This window comes from Equus przewalskii, chromosome 3 (genome assembly GCF_037783145.1).
Source record: "Equus przewalskii isolate Varuska chromosome 3, EquPr2, whole genome shotgun sequence".
Taxonomy (NCBI): Eukaryota; Metazoa; Chordata; class Mammalia; order Perissodactyla; family Equidae; genus Equus; species Equus przewalskii.
In genome coordinates, this window is record NC_091833.1 from 86,429,661 (window position 1) to 86,451,028 (window position 21,368).

At 41.0% G+C, this 21,368-nt stretch overlaps 1 protein-coding gene across 34 annotated transcripts in view; it reads left to right on the forward strand.

Annotated features, from left to right (window-relative positions):
- APBB2 (amyloid beta precursor protein binding family B member 2) overlaps positions 1 to 21,368 on the forward strand; it is a 373,646-nt gene that overhangs the window by 53,812 nt on the left and 298,466 nt on the right. For 30 of the 34 annotated variants that reach the window (XM_070615061.1, XM_070615046.1, XM_070615053.1 and 27 more), the window contains exon 2: positions 16,589 to 16,743. The gene's annotated coding sequence lies outside the window, so the exon portion shown is untranslated. Of the gene's footprint in view, positions 1 to 7,195; positions 7,301 to 16,588; positions 16,744 to 21,368 lie in introns of those variants that run through there. The other 4 variants (XM_070615043.1, XM_070615045.1, XM_070615062.1 and 1 more) reach the window with 2 other exon arrangements.

Below are 21,368 nucleotides of genomic sequence, written 5' to 3' on the forward strand. Positions count from 1 at the left end.
AGATGTTTGTCATCCTCAGTTTCTTCCTTCCCTCCTCCCTCCCTCCCTCTCTTCGAGTTAGAAGCCCATTGGAGAGGTCCCCACCGTCCGTGGGAGGTGAGAGGGAGACCAAGGTAATCAGGAAGGGAGTTAGTGACCAGAACTTGCCCCTAAGAGGTCATCCTCTCTGCCCTTCACTTGCATGCAGATGGTTCGAGTTGCTGAGGGATGCCTGAAGTGCCATAGCCAGGACCGATGTGGAGCCCCCTCTGGAATCCAGTCTCCTGACTGCTGGGTGTTTTTGTGGCCAGGTTCAGCCTCCTGAAGTCTCCTTTGGCTTCTTAGTTGCTGACTGGGGTGCAGTGTGGAGAGAAAAATTTTCTCGGTCTGTCTGGTCTATCTGGTATTAAAAAAATCATCCCCTCCGTTGAGAAGGAATGTCTGGTACTGCTCGAGCATTTGCAGGGAGGGGAAGTGGGAGGAAGTGTGGTGTTCCTCAGCACTGACTAATCGCTTGAGCAGCCGGGCTTCTGTCATTTCCTCTCTAGGGCCTGGTGATCTCAGGCCCTTGGCCTCTTGGTCCAGGCAGCAGCACCTGTGAGGTCCCCACCCCTAGCCAGCTTCCTTACAGCCAGCTTGACTTGGGCCCTGGATCATTGTCTTACAGTCGCTTGATCACCTCCTCGTAGTTGTTTTTCATCCTTGACATTTCCCAATGAATAGCATTGTTTCTCCAGCATCCACAAAGCAGCATCCTGTGATTTCTTTTTGTTTTTTTTTCCACCCTTAAGCCTCGTGCCTTCCTCCTTAATGTTATTTCTTGATTGCGTTCATTTTCTTTGGATGCTTCTATTTGTTTTCTATTCATTAAGCTGAAAATAGGTTTACAAGCTTCTCTTATTTATTCCAGGGATGAGATTCCAGTTTATAGATTATCCACATCCCTTTGCTTTTTCTGCAGCTTCTGCGACACTTTATGGCTCATGGAAATTTCCTAATGACAGGGAAAGTAATAGCTCTATAAGACTTGACAGATTACATAGCAATTTTATAGACAAAATGGCATACCAGACTTAAGAGTTGGAAAGGTAGATTTTATCCTGGGTTTGAGTTTCCATTCACAAATTGGGAGTCTTTGGATAAGATATTTTTACCTTTTCTTTTACTTCAGTTTTCTTAATCTGGAAAATGAGAATGAAAATACCCATCTCTAAGGGTTGTTGAGAGACGATGTGTTCTTGGCACTAAGTTCAATAAATCTTAGCTAATATTGCTGTGGATAGTGTGACCTTATTTGAGCTTCATAGTAAAGTAGCTTTTTTGTGGTAGATTGAGTCATTTTCTTCATTTTTATCTGCCTCTTTCTATTAATTAATCTGGTCCTTTCCTTTTCGTCCTTTCTTTTGCCTATTAAGAAATAAAACAGAGATTGAAGCCTAACACATTTTTGCTGTATAGATGGGGCATTGGGGCTTGGTGAATTTGAGATTTGCCCTGAAACCCTCTCCAGGAGGAGGAGGTGAAGGGTGAGCGGAGGACTCCTTCCTGCATCTTTAAACTTCGACTTCTTCCTGGTTCAGCACAACCTGAGAAGACCTGAGGATGGGGTGGGGTGTGTGTGTGAAGCTCCTCCTTCAGACCAGTTTTTCATCACCCTTGAACTATGTCCAGGGTTCCTGAGCTCAGGTGATGGGCCAGGAGGCAAGATGGTGCAGTGGGCAGACCCCTGGGGTGGAATCTCGGCTCTGCTCTGGAACTCTCTACTCCTCAGTTTCTTCCTTTGTATGGTAACTGTGCTATGGGGCGATCTTGAGGAACAGGACATATATATAAAGGGCTTGGTACATTGTAAGTGCTCAGCCAATGTTAGTTCCTTTTTTAGTTTAAAGTGTAGTTCTGGGGGCTGGCCTGGTGGCACAGAGGTTAAGCTCGCATAATTCCACTTCTTGGCGGCCCGGGGTTTGCTGGTTCCGATTCCGGATGTGGACATGGCACTGCTTGGCAAAAGCCATGCTGTGGTAGGCGTCCCACATATAAAGTAGAGGAAGATGTGCACAGGTGTTAGCTCAGGGCCAGTCTTCCTCAGCAAAAAGAGGAGGATTGGCAGTAGTTAGCTCAGGCCTACCTAATCTTCCTCAAAAAAAAAATGTAGTTCTGATTTGTGTGATGGAAAGCTCCTAAAGGAATTTCAGGTGGCAGCAAACGGGTTGCAGAGGCATTTTTGTGGGCAGTGGTACCCTCGAAACACCCATGAACTCTCCCCACCCTGACAAGAGAGGCTGATCTTGCAGATTTGAGACTTGCTTTCAGCCAATGCTTCTTACCTCCAGGTGGGCATTAGGGTGACATTGCTTTGTCAAAGTACACACCTGGGCTCCAAACCAGACCTGCCGCCCAGAGACATGTACCTTTTGCTCCTGGTGTCACCCTGGCTTAGAACCACTGCTTTAGATAAACCAGAATGACTTTCTGGTGTCTCTAGAATGCAATTTAATTTAAAGAACTTTAGTTGGAGTGTAGCCTCTTAGGGACACAGCAGTCTTTTTCTGGGAAGAGAGTGTGCTCTTGTACACTCAGCCTCATTAATGAGAATTGCGGGTAATGCTTTCGTAGTAATAATAATAGCTAGCTTAAGCACTATTACATATATTAACCCATTCAATTCTCACAGCAGCCCTACGAGTCAGGTGCTGTCTGTCGGGGAAGTGGGAGACTTCCTCACCCCTTTTCCTTAAGGTTCTTATGGCTGGTCAAATTGATGAGGATTTTTAGGCTGGTTAATTTTAAAACGGTTTATGATGAGGATTTTTAGGCTGGTTACTTTTAAAACTACAGATGAGAAGCAGGCTCCAAGGAGTGGAATTTGCTTGTCCCTTTGTTGGGAAATATTTACATTTCTAAGGGAAACCTCTATCTGTGAAGATGCCTCCCTCTCTGTGCCAGGAAGAAGGGGCATGGGCTTATCTCTAGAAACTCTTAATCAATGCCAGAGGCAAGGACTTAAGTTGTTTACTGTCTGGCAACCTCATGTAACTGAGCCCCCCCCCCCCCCCAAATCCTCCTTTGTTTTTAGCTGAGGATAATATTCAAGCGGTGACTTCTGCCATTTACTCAATCCGGTTTGATTCTTATCTAAAAGTTGTGGGACCGCCAAATGGACGGACCCTACAGGCACTGATACCATTTTAACTTTTTTACATATTCTTTGTCTTGTAAAGAGATAACTCACATACCTATGCCTTAAATTTAGCCTTACTCTTCACCCATGTTGGCAGCAGAAGCAGCAGCAGCAACATACCGGCAGCAGCTCTGCCTGCCCATGGGTCCTGTCCCCATGCTATTCTATTCTCTAAATAAAAGAGCACTACTGCCGGATCTTAAGAGTCTAAGAAATCTTTCTTTCGACTCCTCATCTCACCGACCCCGCATCAAAATCATTAAAAAGGCAGGTTAGCAGGAGAAAATCAAAGAAAGTTTAATAGCATGTATACATGGGGACAAACTCAGGGGAAACTGAATAACTCAGCCAACTGGCTGAGGCTGCCTGTTTAAGTATTGTCAGCTACAGACAAGGAGGATGTTGGGGGTAGTGGTTTGGGTCTTCAAAGGAAAGGAAGGCAACGCACATTGAAATGGAAAAGCAAATGTTTGGTAAGTAGAACTTTGGTAAAAGTGGGCTTAGCAAGGATCCTCCCAGTCTACCCAGAGTTATCTATGGTGATGACCTTTTCCTGGGGACAGGCCTTTATTTTAAATTTCTTTTAGGCAGTTAGGCAGTTAGGGGGGAAAGGTCGAATGTTCTTGCTGAGTCTGAGCCTTTGCTGTCTTCAGCTCAAAATAATCCACATAACAGAGTGGCGCATCTAGGGGCAGCCTGCCCTGAACCCCATCAAAGTCATTGTGCTCCTTCTGCATGCCATGGCCAAGGTCACGCAGCTAGGATGGGAGGGAGTCGGGGTTGGAACCAGGCAGCCTGGGTCTGGAGTCAGTGCCCTTGTCCCTCGGTTTACCATCTCTCAAGTACAGATAGGATTACCTTGGGAATGGGCTTTGGAGAGTGTAGCTCTTGCCCAAGGGCTGTGGAAATTTCGTAAGAACCAGTAGCTGCTTTCTCCACTGACCCTGTATTGTTTCTTGGCATTTCCTGGCCTGGTCCAGATTTTAAGAGGATTCATGTGTCAGAGCAGTTGTGTGTGCTGGCAGGTGGGGCTGGGGGTGGTAGAGCAAAGCTGCCTCCACATAGCCTCCTTCCTCTCTTCCACTTATTATCCAAGTGTTTGGGATTAGATTGCTCCAGGGGTGAAAATTTGGGGTCATTTCCTTGGCTTCTTTCTCTGTAGCTAAAATGATACACTAGGCGCCCTTTGAGCGTGGGTGGTCCTTTGAGAAGGCCTGAGGAGAATGGCTTTCATTTCATCTGTACTGGGGGAGAACAGAACCCTGCTCTGGATGGCCTGTGGGCTTGCAGCTTTAACAAGTCTGGTGTTAGATGGCGGTTTGAGGGGGCTTTCATGCAGGAATGCTTTGCAGCCAGAAACAGAGTGCCTGCTAGTCTGGGGAATACTTGCTTTAGACTGACCTGCCCAGACAGAAGATAAGCCTTGAGGCAAAGGCAGCAGGTGTGAAATAACAATAAAAGCAGCCACTTGCTGTGCTGGGCACTTTGCTCGGTCTTTTAGGATACTTTGTCCCTAATCCCCACTTCATCCAGAAGGTAGCTGCTGTGGTTTCCATTTTATAGAGGAGGAAAACGACTCAGAAAGTTAGACGATGAGTCTTAAGGTCACACAGATAATAGGTGATGCAGACAGGATTTGAACTTTTTTCTCTCAAACTCCAAAGCCCATGAACTTTCTGTAACACTTAGCCCCCGCTTCTGTGAAAGAAAGCTGTGGACTCAGCTTCACAACAGATAATAATTTGCAAATAAAAGTTTTCTTTCCTCCTATCAGGATTTAATTTTGGGTAAAATGAATAAAATAAACACTGCTAAATGTTGTCCTGAAATGAAAGAAGTAGAAAGAAATGAATGAATGAAGATGGCCTGGTGATGGAGATTGAGAGCAGAGGGAGACCCCTCACCCAGTGTCCTCAGGAGCTCTGATAATTTTCTTCTAAATAAATCTGTCGGGGATTTTTCCTCGTTTTGTTAAAAATGATACAGCGTTTGGACCATGAAGTAGTGGTTTGTATGTTTAGCTGCATTTAATTCTTGACTTCTTTACTCTTGGTTTTTCTCCTCAATTAATTGTATCTCCCATTCCTCCCTTTTCTTTTTTCCCCACCTGTCCTTTCTAGTAGGTTTTACTTGCCAGTATTACCTGGCTTAAGGTGGATAATAGATATAATTTAAAAAGTTAAAATTTCTTTGAAAAGATCTGAGAAGAATTAATAAAGTGATATCTATCAATTTATAAATGACGAAAATATAGGGTGAGCATTCTAACAAATGTTAGAATACTTATGGCTCCATTTCTAGTTCAGACATTATAGATGTCCTGAGGAAACAAACACAGGGGGAAAATAAGATGTGATCATATTAATTAGGATTTGTCTTTTGTGGTTCAGATTTCCAGCTGGAGATGGAATTGCTCCTTAATTAAACAAATATGTCTTGAGGGCCTGAAATCTGCCAAACCCTGTGCTAGTCTGTGATTTCACTTATTCTTTGGGTGATAGTGCCATTTCTGCTTTGAGTTGATTTTAAGAATTCTTAGCAGCAGCTCTCACATAATTTATTAGGCCAGAGTTTAGGAATGTTACTCCACGAACGCCACTTTTCCACATGCTTGAAGGGTAACACCATGTCTGTCTGTTTGTCTCATCTGTCTGTGTCTTTAGGATTCTCTCTCGCTCTTCTTTCTTCCTTTCTCCTTCCTCCCTTTGTCTTACTTTCTTGATTAGATAGAAATAGTACCAGAATTAGTTTGTTTTAAAAAATTGAATAGATCAGTGTTTCCCATCAAGCGGCCTTCAGACTATCAGCATTGTAATCACTTGTACTTGCTAAAAATGCATATTCTTGTGCCCTGTTCCAGATCTGAATTTGAGAACAGTTGCTGAATTAGAGTTACATGTGGTCACTATGTCATTTTAAAACTATCAGTAGAATATTCTTTCTTTCTTTGAATTAAAAAAGTAATCTCATTTTTTCCCCCAAGTTAACGTACTCTGATTAAAAAACAAAAAACAACAGGGGCTGGCCCCATGGCTGAGTGGTTAAGTTTACGCGCTCCGCTGCAGGCAGCCCAGTGTTTCGTTGGTTCGAATCCTGGGCGCGGACATGGCAGGGCTCATCAAACCACACTGAGGCAGCCACATGCCACAACTAGAAGGACCCACAACAAAGAATATACAACCATGTACGGGGGGGCTTTGGGGAGAAAAAGGAAAAAAAAAATTAAAAAAAACAAAAAACAAGAAAAAACCCTTCCAAGTAAGAATCCGGAAATTCGGTTTCAGAATTTGAGGTACTTTCTTTAGTCTTTTATTGAAACATGAGTTGGTGTTTTATACACTGTGGATATCCTCAAATTATTATTAGCAAAATATCAAATTACTGGACTTAAAAAAGTTTTAATGATGACCAAAGTCATTTATTTTAGGTCCTAGTTCAAACTACTTAGGATTTAAAATGAGTCAGATGAGTCAGAGAATTAGATTGGGTGCCAGACTGGGTAAAAGTGGGTTCTGGTCTCTGCCCATTAGCCATGTGACCCTGGGTAAGCCTTTTCAAAGTTCGGGGCCCCAGGGTGTTCCTATCTCCAGTAAGGGGTTGCGTGGATATGCTGTGACTTCCCTGCTGATTCTGGTTGAGTTGGACCCTGTGGGAAGAGAAATAAAAGATGTTGACACATGGGCCAGTATGTTGGAGAGAGAAAGTTTTATCATGATAGGGGAACTTTTAAAATGAAATATCTGGAGGTTGAAGGAACTACAGTCCATCATTCCATAAAGAATAAGAATATAGAAATTAAGAAGAAATGGTTGGGAGTTACTTGTACTCATTCAGAAAGCAATGCTGTACTCACCAAATTCCCGGTTATTGAAACCCAACCAGGAAATGGACTTCCTTAAGTCAAGGGCTATCTTTTGTGTGACACATTTCATTTGCTATACTGTTGCCAGTAAATCTGTGCCATTTTATACATTCTGGTAGAAGTGGGTAATGGTTGGTGCTGGGCAGAGCAATGTTTCTTGTTGTCTTATGTATTAGAAACCACCACTATTGGAAGAAAGAAACAAAGCATGATGCCTTAAAAGATTCATCAGTGTTGAGCTACTTCAAGCAGCTGGAGAACTGGGGAGAAATTGGAGTTTAGTAAGTGATTTCTTGCATGTGCTGTTGTATTCCATTTCTCTCTCTTTGTTTATGGAGAGAATGATGAATGTACCAAAGGTGGCGAAGTATATAAAGACCAGTGTTACTTAAATTTCAGTAATTTATGGACCTCTTTATTTAAAGGAAAAAACTTCTCACAAATCCCCAGTACTGACATAAATATTTTTATTAGCTTAAATATGCCTTTACATAAAACTAGGTATAAACTCCTTATGGTTCCAGCTCTTATATAACCATAAAACAATGACAAATTTATAGAGTAAAATCAAGTAAAACTACAAGACCAATAAAATTCAAATTAATGTTAATGTATCATGACGGATAATGTTGTTTGACTAAAATTAAACCTGTCCTTGGAAGAACGATTATGGTCTGGCAGCCCAAGTTCCGGTTCTTTTGAGATTCATGTGAAACTCAGGTCTCCCTCCACTTCCCTGTGTGTGAACCTTCCTTCATATAAAGCACCTTCGTTTGGCAGGAATGTGTGATTTGGGGTTTAATTCTGCCTCATTTATTTTTCTTACTTGTCCTTGATCATTAAAATTATACTACTAAGTGCCACGTTGATCAGAAACATAAATGCAAACCCACTTTTGATCAAGCAAGAAATTGGGACTTGGTGCCTAGTTGCACCTGGGGTAGTGGAGGAAAGAAAGAGGTCACTGGTACCTGCAATACTGGGTTTCAGATCTGGGTGAGAGTGAATGGTGCCCTTCAACAAAATGTGGAACAAGGGAGGAAAAGTAGGTTTTGAGGGAAGATGATTAGTTCAAGATTTAGGTTTCTAGCAGTATGGTGGGCTGGATACCTTAACACGCTTCCCCACTGAAGCACTGTAGATTAAAGCATTTGTGGTTTTTTCTTTCTTTCTTTTTTTTTTTTTGCTGAGGAAGATCTGCCCTGAGCTAACCTCTGTTCCAATCTTCCTCTTTTTGCTGAGGAAGATTTACCCTGAGCTGACATCCACTGCCAATCTTTCCCTTTTTGTATGTGAGCTGCGTCCACAGCATGGCCCCTGATGAGTGGTGTAGGTTCTGTGCCCAGGAACTGAACCTGGGCTGCTGAAGCGGAATGCACCAAACTTAACCACCGGGCCACCGGGGCTGGCCCTGCATAAGCATTTTTTAATGTACTTCTGGGATTATGAACTAAGACATCTCTGAAGTCTCCTACCCCAATTAGATCAACCAACTGTCAAAACTGGGAGCTTTGTGTGTAACAAACACAAAAGACAGGTTGCCTCAAGGGCAAGTGATATCAGTCATCACTGATTGGGGACTGTGCTTTGGGTCAGTGGCAAGGTAGAAGAACCTGCATTCTACTAGAACCTGTACAAGAAGCTAAAGTGGCCCAGGAGGAAAGTGCCCCTAGGCTTTCGGCAGAAGCAATTGCAAATCCTTTCTGGAGTTAGGCATCCCTGCATTAGGCCTTAGCATTCTCATGACTAAGATCGACCCAATCTGAGTTCAGAATCAAACATCTTCAATCCTACTAGAAAACAAGCCACCAGGAGTGAGAGTCACCAGAAACAAATTAAAAACAGTAGATTTAGAACCCAGAGGACTTGAGATATTAAAATGATCTGATACAGAATATAAGATAACTGTGTTTGGAATGTTTTAAGAAATAAAATATGTAATAACAAATAAGTGCAAAGAGCATAAGATAAAAATTGACCAGCATATTATTCAGTTCTAAAAAAGAAGGAAATCCTGCCCTTTATGACAACATGGATGGCACTTACGGGCGTTATGCTAAGTGGAATAAGTTAGAGAAAGACAAATGCTGTATGATCACGCTTATATGTGGAACCTAAAAAAACTCAAACTCAACGAAATAGAGAACAGATTGGCGGTTGCCAGAAGCAGAGGAGTTGGGGGGGGAAATGGGTAAAGGCGGTTAGAATACAAACTGTCGTTTATAAGATAAATAAATTCTGGGGCTGTAATGTGCAGCATGGTGACCATAGTTAAAAATACTGTGTTGTATATTTGAAAGTTGCTAAGAGAGTAGATCTTAAAAGTTCTCATCACAAAAAAAATTTGGTGACTATGTGAGGTGACTGATGTTAATTAAACTTATTGTGGTAATCATTTTGTAATATATACATATATCAAATTATTATGTGTACAGCTTAAACTAATACATTCTATGTCAGTTATATCTCAATAAAATGGGAGCGGGGGAAAGAGTGTGTACAGGACAATATAAATTTAGGTGTTTTGTTGTTGTTGGAAAAAAAAAATTGACCTGGAAGATTTGGGAAAAAACAATCAAAAACATAACCTAAGGAAAAAGACCAAAGGGTGAGGAGGTGAGATTTACAAAGACTCTGTCAAGAGGAGCCGTATGTATTCCTGAAATAAGCATCAGTCTGCTGTATGTGATAGGAGAAGCATTGAAAATCACAAAGGCCTCAGCAGTTATTTCTGCCAGGGCGTCTAAGAAGGTACCCTGAAGGAGGTCATATTTAGGCTGGGCTTTGAAGGGTCAGTAATTGGCAGATCCTAGTAGAGAGGGGCAGTCTAGGCAGATGGAGTAACAAAACTAACAAAAGCGTGAAATTGTGAAAAGGTGTGAAACCCTTGACAATCATTCCTAGTGATCTGGACCTCACTGTGTCCACCTCCTTCCAGGGAAAAGTCCAGTGTTGACGCAGGAGCATGTATTCCCTTAGAGCAGAAGCGGACCTTTTACTGATCTTAGGTTGGAATGGAAGGTGATTAAAATAACTCTGCAGACCTGACCAAACACCTCCCCAGTGCTCTAAATAGACCACACTTTATATATGATTTTCACAACATCCTCTTAAATCACAGAATTTTTTACTGAATTTTAGAATTGAAGTTCTGTATTAAAAACTTTAATGATACATTGTTAGGATGAGTAGTCGTGTGACATCCTAGACTAGAGAGCAGAAAAGAGAATTAGCTTGCCAAAGTTCACCAGATCAGAGTGCTAAGAAAATATGGGGAAGATAAGACTTGGGTAAAAATCCGAGGTCCTTGATTTAAACGCCGTGTAACATTGGTCAAGTTATTTGACCTCTTCATGCCTCAAATTTCCCCCATTTAAAAATAGTCATAATAATAGTTCATACTTCAGGATGGATGAAGATTGATGGAAAGCACTTAGCAGGACACTTCCCCGTTATTATAATAAAAATATTTCAATGCTTTTTTTCAATGAGGAAATACAGTAAATCAGTGGTTCCCAACCATGGCTGGGCATCAGCATCATTTGGGGACAGTTAAAAAAAATAAAGACTCGTGGACACTACCCCAAATCTAGTCAGAGTACATGGCCTTTGAGCTTGGTATTTCTTTTAGGAATCTCAGGTTTGGGAACTCTTGCTCTCGAGTTGGATATCATTTTGGTCAGTTTTACTTGGATATTTACTTTCTTCCTTGCTATACAATATTTTTAACATTGGCTCTTAGCATTTGTTGAGTATGTGAGCTTTCGGGTTATTAATCCTACAGATCAACGCATGGATCTTCCCTCCTGTGCCTTCCTTTCTCTTCCCCCCCACCCCCATCCCCTTTCCCTCCATTGGCGTTGAACTTTTAGATAATCGAGTTGCCTGTGTCCCGGACAGCCTAGTTCTCAGGCCCTTCTTTTTTTTTTTTTTTTAAATCAGATTTTAAAAAGAAACTTTGCTAAGGCAGACATTTGGCATGTTAAAATTGAACTTCAGTTTCGTTTTCTAAAATAAATAATTCAACTTTTTTTATCCTTTAAAAAAATGACTACAGGAAATGCTTCTAAAATAACTGATATTCCCCTTGTTAAAACTGGGGTTGTTCTTGGAAGGAGTCCAACGTGTGTTCTTTTTCTTGAGGGGAAAAAGAAGTCGGGGGAGCGGTCTGCTCCATGCCAACACACACACACACATTGTAATCCCTTAAAGCCAAGAGTGCCTTTCATATGATGGCAGCTATTTGGTATATTGTAAAATGTGGCCTGGAGACTAAAATAAGAAATAAAATGTTTTCTGCATTTAGATCAATTAGGATATTCCTTTTAACTTTTGTGTGTGGATATTTTGGTTAAAAAATAAATAGTTGTCTTGCAGCAGAAGCAGCCTGGCTGCATAAATCTATTCAGTTCATGTATTTTGCATTTCACATGGATGAGGAGTGACTGAAGTGTCATCTCTGTGTCTGTGCTAGAGCAGGAATTTTGTTCAGTGCTAAATCGCCAGCACCTGGAAAAGTGCCTAACGCATGGGGAGTGTTCAATAAAAAAGTACTAAACGAATGAGACAAACCTAAAAACCACATCTACTACTTTTCACTGAGAAAATTCCTCAAGGGCTTGTAAAGGTAACAATACCTGATATTTGTCTGGCATTCAGATTAGAGGCTGCCTCCATGTTCCCATAGCCCCCTGTGCCTCTCACAAATCACACGGTGTCCCTTAACCTAGGTCATTGCAGGAAGGGACTGGGTCTCTTGTTCATGGCTGTATCCACAGTGCCATATCTGGCAGCATTGTGGTTTCTTAGTAAATATTTGTTGAACAAATACATAGTGCTTTATAAATTTCTGTAATGCTTTCAGATTTGGTTTCATCCCTTGAAAATCCCATGAAATTGGCTGATAGTAGCATCCCACTTTTGCAAATGATGGAACAAAGTTTAAAGAGAAAAAATTAGTTATCCTAGAAAGCCTCGGATCATAAGCCGTAGAGCTGGGACCACAACCTCAAAATCTGCTAATTTCTTCATCCATTTTTCTTTCCAGAACAACCTTTAAAACATTAGTAAGCATATATTCCCCCTGTTCACCCTCCAGTTGAAACCCTCTTGAGAGCATCACCGGGGAAGTTATTATGTTAAACCTTTTCCAAATTGCCATAATGTCTTTATCATCAGCCACAAAATTTATTGGGTACCAGTTTGGGTTGTTCATAATAGATTCTTTTTTTTTTTTTTCTGAGGAAGATTAGCCCTGAGCTAACATCTGCTGCCAATCCTCCTCTTTTTGCCAAGGAAGACTGGCCCTGAGCTAACATCCGTGACCATCTTCCTCTGCTTTATATGTGGGACGCCTACCACAGCATGGCTTGCCAAGAGGTGCCATGTCTGCACCTGGGATCCGAACCGGTGAACCCCGGGCTGCCGAAGCAGAATGTGTGTACTTAACCGCTGCGCCACCGGGTGGCCCCTCATAATAGATTCTTTTTGGTTACCTGTGATGAGTACCTATCATAGATTATTTAAAAAAAAATTTGGAACAATTTATACTCTCCTTTCCCAAACATTTTAACATGTAAATCTATCAATATTGTGAATCTAAGCTTTTAAAATAAAATTCCAAAGCAATGAGAGGAATGTTCTCCAGCATGTTTTTGCTTGGTCCTCTTGGTTGTTTTAAGATAGACATTTCCAAAGTGTTGAATTGGCTTGGCTGATATTTCTGGAATCAGGCTCAAGAAGGAGAAACCTTCCTATGACGTTAGAATAGAAAAAATAAAATGCTGGCCAAACATTTAGGATTCTTAAATGGTGGCAGTATCTATGTGCACATTTTGCCAAAGGCATTCACTGAATGCCTAAAAACGAAACAGCACACAGCCAACGTTCCAAGTAAGAGAGGATTTTAAACTCTATGAATCAGATCTAATTCTAATTTCTGTTTAGTCTCTTTTGAGAAAAATAATTTGGTGACTTCAGCAAGATTGTACCCAATGTGATTAGTAGGTCAGAGTTCATTCCACCAGACTGCTAAATTCAAACTTACTATCATTACCTGACAAATGACTTTAAAGAGTTGCTTGAACCATACTCACCCGCAGAACTTTGGTTTCATTGTGAAATGGCGACAAGAGTCTAATTCCTTTTGCCAGCTGTGGACTTGAACCTTTAGTATTAGAACTGAGGCAGAGGAGGGAGTAAATAAACTGCCCATATTGTCTTTCCTCCAGGATCCAGCCATGAACATATATGGTGGAGACTTTAGGGGCAGTTTTGGGTGGAAAAAAACGCATTTTCTTTTTTGTTGGGTGCCTGACTTCTCAGATGAGGCGAGACAGAGCCATCGTGTTTGTTCTGCTCTTAACAAAGCGAGATCACATCATCGCTTGATGCGGCTTTTTTTATTAGCAGCTTCACAGTTCATGCCTTTGTTGTCCTGCTGCACAGTAGGCAAAGGGCCACGAGAAGTGAGCTCAATAAAGGCTTTTCAGGGAGCGTTTGAGTTTGTCATTGCCATCTGTCCTCTTCTCCCCCCTTGCTTTTCAGGCTTTTCACATTTTGTGAGAACCTTAGGTTTCTGATTGGTGTGGCGTGGGCACTGTAGGTAAATGCTAACAAAGAAGTGGAGGTGAGCAATAGTTCAAATAAATCATTTAGAGGAAGAGAAAAATCCTGTTCACTCTCTAAGGTCGTATCCAACATAAGATGTGAAGCAGTAGGATTATTTTATTTTATTTCTTCGTGCCTGTTATTTTCTTAATTTTTGAATCCACTAGTGTTTCTTCTCTAAGTCTTAGGTCATTTTGGAAGGAAGAGGCCAGAACTTGATGCCATAAATCACTTATTTCCAACAGTGGAGTGAGCACGCATCCTTTCTGTCTCTTACAGGTGGCGTGGTGCAAGTATGGATTTATCTTGGTGCAAACCTTTTGTCCTGCTTTGAGCTGTGGGGCCGTGCTGTTATCAGCAGGGCAAGTACTAGGACCAGAAAGCCTTCGGTGTGATAGGCAGTTTCTGTTCGGGACACCTGCTGCCCGAGCACACTGCCACCATTGTTTCTCTGATTGAATGTGTTCTGGGCAGAGCCACGTCTTTTTTAGCCTGCGGTTGAGTCTTCGCTTTTTTTTCCTGCATGCATTTCATTTTTGATGGAACAAATTTCTTTCTTGTTCTTCTAGTTTTGCTGGTATGAATTTAACATGTGTGGTTCGTACCCACTTATTTCAACGAGCGTGTGCTGAGATGTTGTAGTAGTGGAAAGAGCGCTTGGTCAAAGCGCAGGCAGGCCATCTAGATTGTTATCCCTGCTCTGCCAGCTGTGTGGCCTTGGAAAAGACATTTGACCTCTCTGGGCATCAGTGTCTTCATTTGTAAACTGAGGGGGTTAGGCTTCTTGAAGTGACGGATTGTCAAGTAACCCAGCATTAAGATTCTGCCGTTGTGTTTGGTGTTTTCTGCGCTGCTAAGAGTATCAGAAATGGAGTGTGGCAGGGTTCACTTAAGGGCCTTGCTCCTGTGACATTGTAAGTAACATCAGGAGGCACTCTTTTTAATTAAGCCACAATTGTATGGCGTGGCCAGTGATAGAGAAGTTTGGATACATTAGTTAAGGGAGGCAAATGGCTATGGTCGTTTTGTCTCTTTGTGGCAAGTCTGTAGAATAACAAATAAAAATTTCTTATCTCTAGGAAAGTACTGTTGTTCAGCCCTGGAAGTGTTATTGGACACTTGGGTTTTGAATTTCTAAATTAGGAATTACTGAGTCAGATAAAGGAAGACTTCTAAATTTATTAGCTCTTACTGTTCAGATAAGAGAAAACCCAGAGATCAGGCTAATATAGTGTAGACATCCCATTTCTGATTTGTATTCCCATACTATTTAAGAAAAACCTTATTTAAAAATATTCTTTTTTTTTTTGTTTTTAAAGACTGGCACCTGAGCTAACATCTGTTGCGAATCTTCGTCTTTTTTTTTTCTTCTTCTTCTTCCTCTCACTAAAACCCCTCCTGGTAACTAGTTGTATATTCTAGTTGTAGGTCCTTCTCGTTGTGCTATGTGGGATGCCACCTCAGCATGGCCTGATGAGTGGTGCTAGGTCTGCCCCCAGGATCTGAACCAATGAAACCCTAGGCCACCAAAGTGGAGTGCGTGAACCCAACCACTTGGCCACTGGGCCGGCCCCGTAAAAATATTCAAATTCTACAAGCCATAGATATTAATTGTAGAAACTTTGGAAAACACCAAGAAGGAAATACAAATATCTTCTAATTCCGTGACCCAGAAATAGATATTGTTTATACTTTGGTGTCTTTAGATTATACACACTTGGTTTGTAGAACAAAACTGGAATTATACCATACATGTATAACGTGACATCTTGCTTTTTTCCTGCTGTGTTCCTTTTGAGATGATTTTTGGGACTGAGGTTTCAAATAAAGGTAGAGATTAATGTAATATTATGCTTGGCACACTTGTGACAGGGTCTGTTTTGAGTTACAGAAATAGAATCATGGACCCAGTATCTGAAAATAACATTTGTCCTGTTCCTTCTTGAATAGGCTTTCAATATTTAGGCTATATAGATGTTGTCGTAACTATAACTATAATTAACAAACGAAGACTTCTTAGACCATTAGTTCTTAATTGTTGATGAATTGCTTTTATAAGATTCCCTCATTTGAGTTTTCTGTGCCAGAATTGCTAATTGCACTATCAGTAAGAATAAGTTATTTTAATACTCTTTTTCTGGATGCCTTGATTACTCAAGCTGAGGCAGGGTAGCTAGTGTGGGCCAGGCCACAGGTTTGGCATGAATTAGAGTAGTTAAGAGATTCCTTTTGCCCAACTATATTATATATTTGATAATATTTATGATTCACTTGTTGAATATGGGTTTCGTATATCATTTTCCTCTATTAGGAGATGGAATATGATTAGTTTCTCCTTGGGATTATTCAGCCTATAAAATTTTCTGTTACACATTCCGTTTGCATTGAAAATATGTTCTAAATCCTGAACCACATTGGAATTTTTTATGACCTTCCCCTTATGTGTCTTTTGGTGGTGCCCTTTGAAGTCCTGAAATGTTTTTGTATTTGATTGAGATTAAATCTGGGTTTCATTTTACTTTTTTAAAATGTATTGAGCAAGTTCATTTTCTGTTCAAGTTCCTAAGGGGAAGGATTCCAGCCCTCTGTGTCCCAAGAATTCAGACGGAGCCTTGCCAGAACATTCCTGTGGTTTTCCACAGAGCAGATCAGTGTGTTCATGAAATTTTAGTTGTAGCTTGTGTTTTCTGTGGTTAATGAAAACATCTGGCTTTTAAATTTTCCACAAACAAAGCCTAATCGTTGGGCCAAACCTTTTCAATAATGATTAAATACTTCAGTCTTCTCCTCGGAATAGCTCAAACTTGTCTTTAGGACACCTTATAAGCTGTTGTCTCTGTTCCTTAATGATTTTAAACATTTGGTATATGATTGGGGTTATCCTGCCAAACACATACTCTTGAGAGAGAGAATTTGTGAATATGAATCCCTGTAACGGCTTCTGGCCTTTGCCCCTCCAGGTTGGAGCTGCTGTGGGTGAGCCGCTGCGTCCGTAGCCAAGCATGCTGTGCTCGGATCTGCCCAGCCGTGGAACAGAAACATTTGCTGGATGGAAAATCCATAAAAGAAAGCTGCTGTGAAAGCCTGAGACAGACGACACCTTAAGCAAAATCAGGTTGGTATAAGATAAGAGAGGCTGGATAAAGTGGATTGGGTCACACAGGGAAAAGTTGTTTTCTACAACTTTGAGACAACCCCAATTAATCATTCCCAGTTATCTGAGAGATTCCCAGCAGCGTATGAAGGCCAGATATATCCTGACAGACTTCTGTGTTCAGGGTGTTGTTGTTTTCCTTTCTTTCTCTTCCTTCTTCCTCTCCTCTGTTCCCTCCTCTTTCTCATCTTCTTCTCTCTCAGAGAAGAGAGGAAGATCTTAAGTGCAGATTTCCAAGATGCCACAACCAGAGGCCACCCCTGACAAACCTCAGTACTCTTGGCTTTATTTTGGAGAGAAAGCGGTGTGCTGGAGAAAGCACAGACTTGTACTGCAGGTTAGCAGTTAGTTAGAATTAGGTGTCCACTACCTATGGCTAAAAACATCCTGATTGGTAATGCCTTTAAGATTTGAGGTCTTAGTATGAAATGACTGTGGCACGGTTCTGTCCTCAGGGGTTCACAGGGTAGGGGACAGGCCAGATCAGTATTCGACCAGCTGATGCACAGTGTAAAGTTCAGAGGCTTGCCCTCATTTGTATTTTCATGCTATGAAGGGAGGATTATGGAGACCTGCCAATTTTTGCGGCCGCGGGGTGGGGGCGGTGGTGCACGTCTGTCTGTGCTCCTTTGCTTTGCTTGGCAAGTTTTTACTTACTCTTATCTCCCCCAAAACCAAAGCTAGCAGCACATTTATTTTCAGCAGGGTGTGCATTTGATATTAAGATACTCATATAGGGCAAAGGAGAAGAAATGCCCTGAAAATAATAGGAATATAAATAAATGCAAAATAGCGCCACTGTGGCCCGGGAGAATGAAACTGCATACACAGCCTCAGATGTGGCCGTGGGTGGGAAATAATTCATTTTGAGAAAGTATACTGCACAGGGACAGGCACTGCAGATCCTTTCTATTGGATCTTCAGTGGGTAAGTCAGCATTCTACGTACTAAACAGTTAATAAATACTAGAAGGGAGCACGTCAGCAGTCTTGAGAACCTGTGAAGCAGTGAATGTCTGTTGACTTTGCCCACCCGGCATCCTTTTCCTCCTCCTTTTAATAAACTGCCCAGATTTTCCCCTGGCAGTCAGTCACCCTTGCTTTGTTTTCAGCTTGTGTTGTTGGAGGAGGTGACCTCACTGTCTCTGTATTGGGCATGTGACATCAGCTTGGCTAGTCAGGGTCACAAGGATCAGTTGATGGAGGAGCCCCAGCATTTTCACTGAAACCGTTGCAAAGACGCCTTTCTCTTTTGTGGGATTGTGAAGCTGAAGCTCCCAGTGACCCTCTTTGCCACCATTTAGGGAAAGCCTTTCTGAGAATGAAGTCCACACAGGAAATCAGAGCAGGGAGATGGAGGAAAAGAGATGGAGAGTGAGGGGGACACATGCCCACACCCCCAACTTATGGCCCCAGATTCAGCAGCCCCTAAAGCCAGTACCTCCAGTTTCTCTTTCCTGGCAGGTTAGCCAGTTAGTGTGAATTAGGCGTCCATCACTTACATCCACAAACATCTTGATGGTGATACCTTTTGAGTGTGAGTCTTAGCATGAGATGACTGTGGCCCAGTCCTGTCCTCAGGGGCTCAAAGGGCAGGGACTGGGCCATATCGGTAACCGGCCAGCTGATGCACGGGGTGAAAAATGTGTCGCCAGAAGTAAGAACTAAGTACTGTGGGAGTAGAAGAGATGGAATTATGAATTCTGCTGGTTGGTAGAGAGACTAGCAGAGAGAGCTGTTATTTAACAGAGAAAAAATAGAATGTAGACTTCAGGAACATTTACAAAAATATTTAATTCAATTACTTGCTTTTTGAGTCTGAAAGAAAGGGAGGCTTTCCAGAGCCTATAGTTAATTGTGGATAAGGAAGATAATTTCAGGGCTTTCACCAGTAGTAGAATCTTGGTATTTACTATAAACACAATTGTTTTGGGAGCAGCCAAATGAGAGGTTATCAGAAAGCTGTCCAGAGTTTATTTTAACACCACAGGGTAACAGCTGCTCTCACCAAAACCTCAGTCGGCTTTCTGTGGTGAGCAGAATTCTGAGTGCCTTGTGAATTTTAAAGATTTGTTTCCTTTTCTTAACGATAGACTTTTTTTTTTTTTTTAACAATTGATATTGTTTGCTTTTTAAAAAATTAATAGACTTTATTTTGGGGAAGCGGTTTTAGGTTGTAGAAAAATGGAGTGGAAAGCACAGAGTGTTCCCATGTACCCCTCCCTCACCTAGAGTTTTGCGTGTATTAACGTCTTGCGTTAGTGTGGTACGTTTGTTACAATTGCTTAGCCAATATGGATACATGATTATCAACTAAAGTCCATAGTCTATGTTGGGGATCACTCTTTGTGCTGGACATTGTATGGGCTTTGACAAATGTATAATGATATGTATCTATCGTGACAGTCCCCCCAGAATAGTTTCACGGCTCTAAAAATCTCCTGTGTTATAACTTTTCGTCCCTCCCTCCCTCCCCCTGAATTCCTGGCAACCACTGACCTTTTTACAGTCTCTATAGTTTCACCTTTTCCAGAATTGCATGTAGTTGGAATCATACAGTTTGTCGCCTTTTCAGATTGGCTTCTTTCACTTTACAATATGCGTTTAAGGTTCCTCCATGTTTTTTTGTGTCTTGATAGCTCTTTTCTTTTTAATGATAAATAATATTCTATTGTATGAATGTACCACAGTTTGTTTATTTACCTGCAGAAGGACATCTTGGTTGCTTCTGAGTTGTGGCAATTATAAATAAAGCTGCTGTAAACATTTGTGTACAGGTTTTTGTGTGGGCATAAGTTTTCAGTTCCTTTGGGTAAATACTAAGGAGCATGATTGCTGGATTGTGTGGTAAGAGTATGTTTAGTTTTGTAAGAAACTTCCAAAGTGTCTGTACCATTTTGCATTCCCACCAACAATGGATGAGAGTTCCTGTTTCTCCACATCCTTCTGAGCGTTTGGCATTGTCATTGTTTTGGATTTTAGTCATTCTGGTACATGGGTAGTGGTATGCCATTGTTCTTTTTATTTGCAGTTCCCTAATGATGTGTGATGTTGAGCATCTTTTTAGCGTAGTTTGCCATCTGTATATCTTCCTTGGTGAGGTGTCCGTTCAGATGTTTGCCAATTTTTTAATTGAATTGTGCATTTTCTTATTGTTGAGTTTTATCTTTGTATATTTTGGATACCAGTCCTATATCAAGTAAGTCTTTTGAAAATATTTTCTCTGAGTTCTGTGGCTTGTCTTTTCATTCTCTTGACAAAGTCTTTCTCATAACAGAAGTTTTAAATTTTAATGAAGTCCAGCATATCAATTATTTCTTTCATGTATCGTTGGTGTTGTTTTAAAAAGCCATTGCCAACCGAAGGTCATCTAAGTTTTCTCCTATGTTACCTTCCGGAAGTTTTATGGTTTTACATTTCACTTTTAGGTCTATGTTTTTTTTTTTTTGCTGAGGAAGATTCACCCTGAGCTAACATCTGTGCTGGTCTTCCTCTACTTTGCATCTGGGTCACCACCACAGCATGGCCGCTGACCAGTGATGTAGGTCTGTGCCTGGGAACCAAACCCAGGCCGCTGAAACGGAGCACGCTGAACTTAACTACTAGACCACGGCACCAGCTCCTGTGGTCTATTTTGAGAATTTTTGTGAAAGGTGTAAGATCTTTGTCTAGATTCTTTTTTTGTGTGTGACGTCCAGTTATTCTAGCACCATTTGTTGAAATCACTATTCTTTCTTCATTGAATAGCCTTTGCTCTTTTGTCAAAGATCAATTGGCTGTCTTTATGTGGTTCTATTTCTGGGTTCTCTGTTCTGTTCCATTGATCTATTTGTCTATTCTTTCACCAGTACCACACTGTCTTGATTACCATAGCTTATAGTAAATCTTCAAGTAAGGTAGTGTTGGTCCTCCAACCTTATTCTCCTTCCATATTATATTGGCTATTCTGGGCTATTTGCCTTTCCATGTAAACTTTCGAATCAGTTTATCAATATCCACAAAATAACTTGCTGGGATTTTGATTGAGATTGTGTTGAATCTGTAGGTCAAGTTGGGAAGAACCAACATCTTGACAATATTGAGTCTTACTATCCATGTATGTGGAATAACTCTATTTATTTAGATCTTTGATTTCTTTCATTAGGGTTTTGTAGTTTTCCTCACATAGATGTTGTACATATTTTGTTAGATTTATGTCTAAGTATTCCATTTATTTTGGTGCTAATATAAATATTACTGTGTTTTTATTTTCAAATACCAGTTGTTTATTACTGGTGTATAAGATAGCAAGTGGCTTTTGTATGTTAACTCGGTATCCTATAAACTTTCTATAATTGCTTATTAGTTCCAGGAGTTTTTTTTGTTGATTCTTTGGGATTTTCTACATAGACAACCATGTCATCTACAAACAAAGACAGTTTTATTTCTTCCTTCAATTTGTATGCCTTTTATTTTCTTATCTCACTAGCTAGGTCATCCTCCCAGTACCATGTTGAACAGGAATGGTGAGAGGTGACATCCTTGCCTTGTTCTTGATGTTAGTGGGAAAGCATCTAGTTTCTCACCATTAAGCATAAAGTTAGCTGT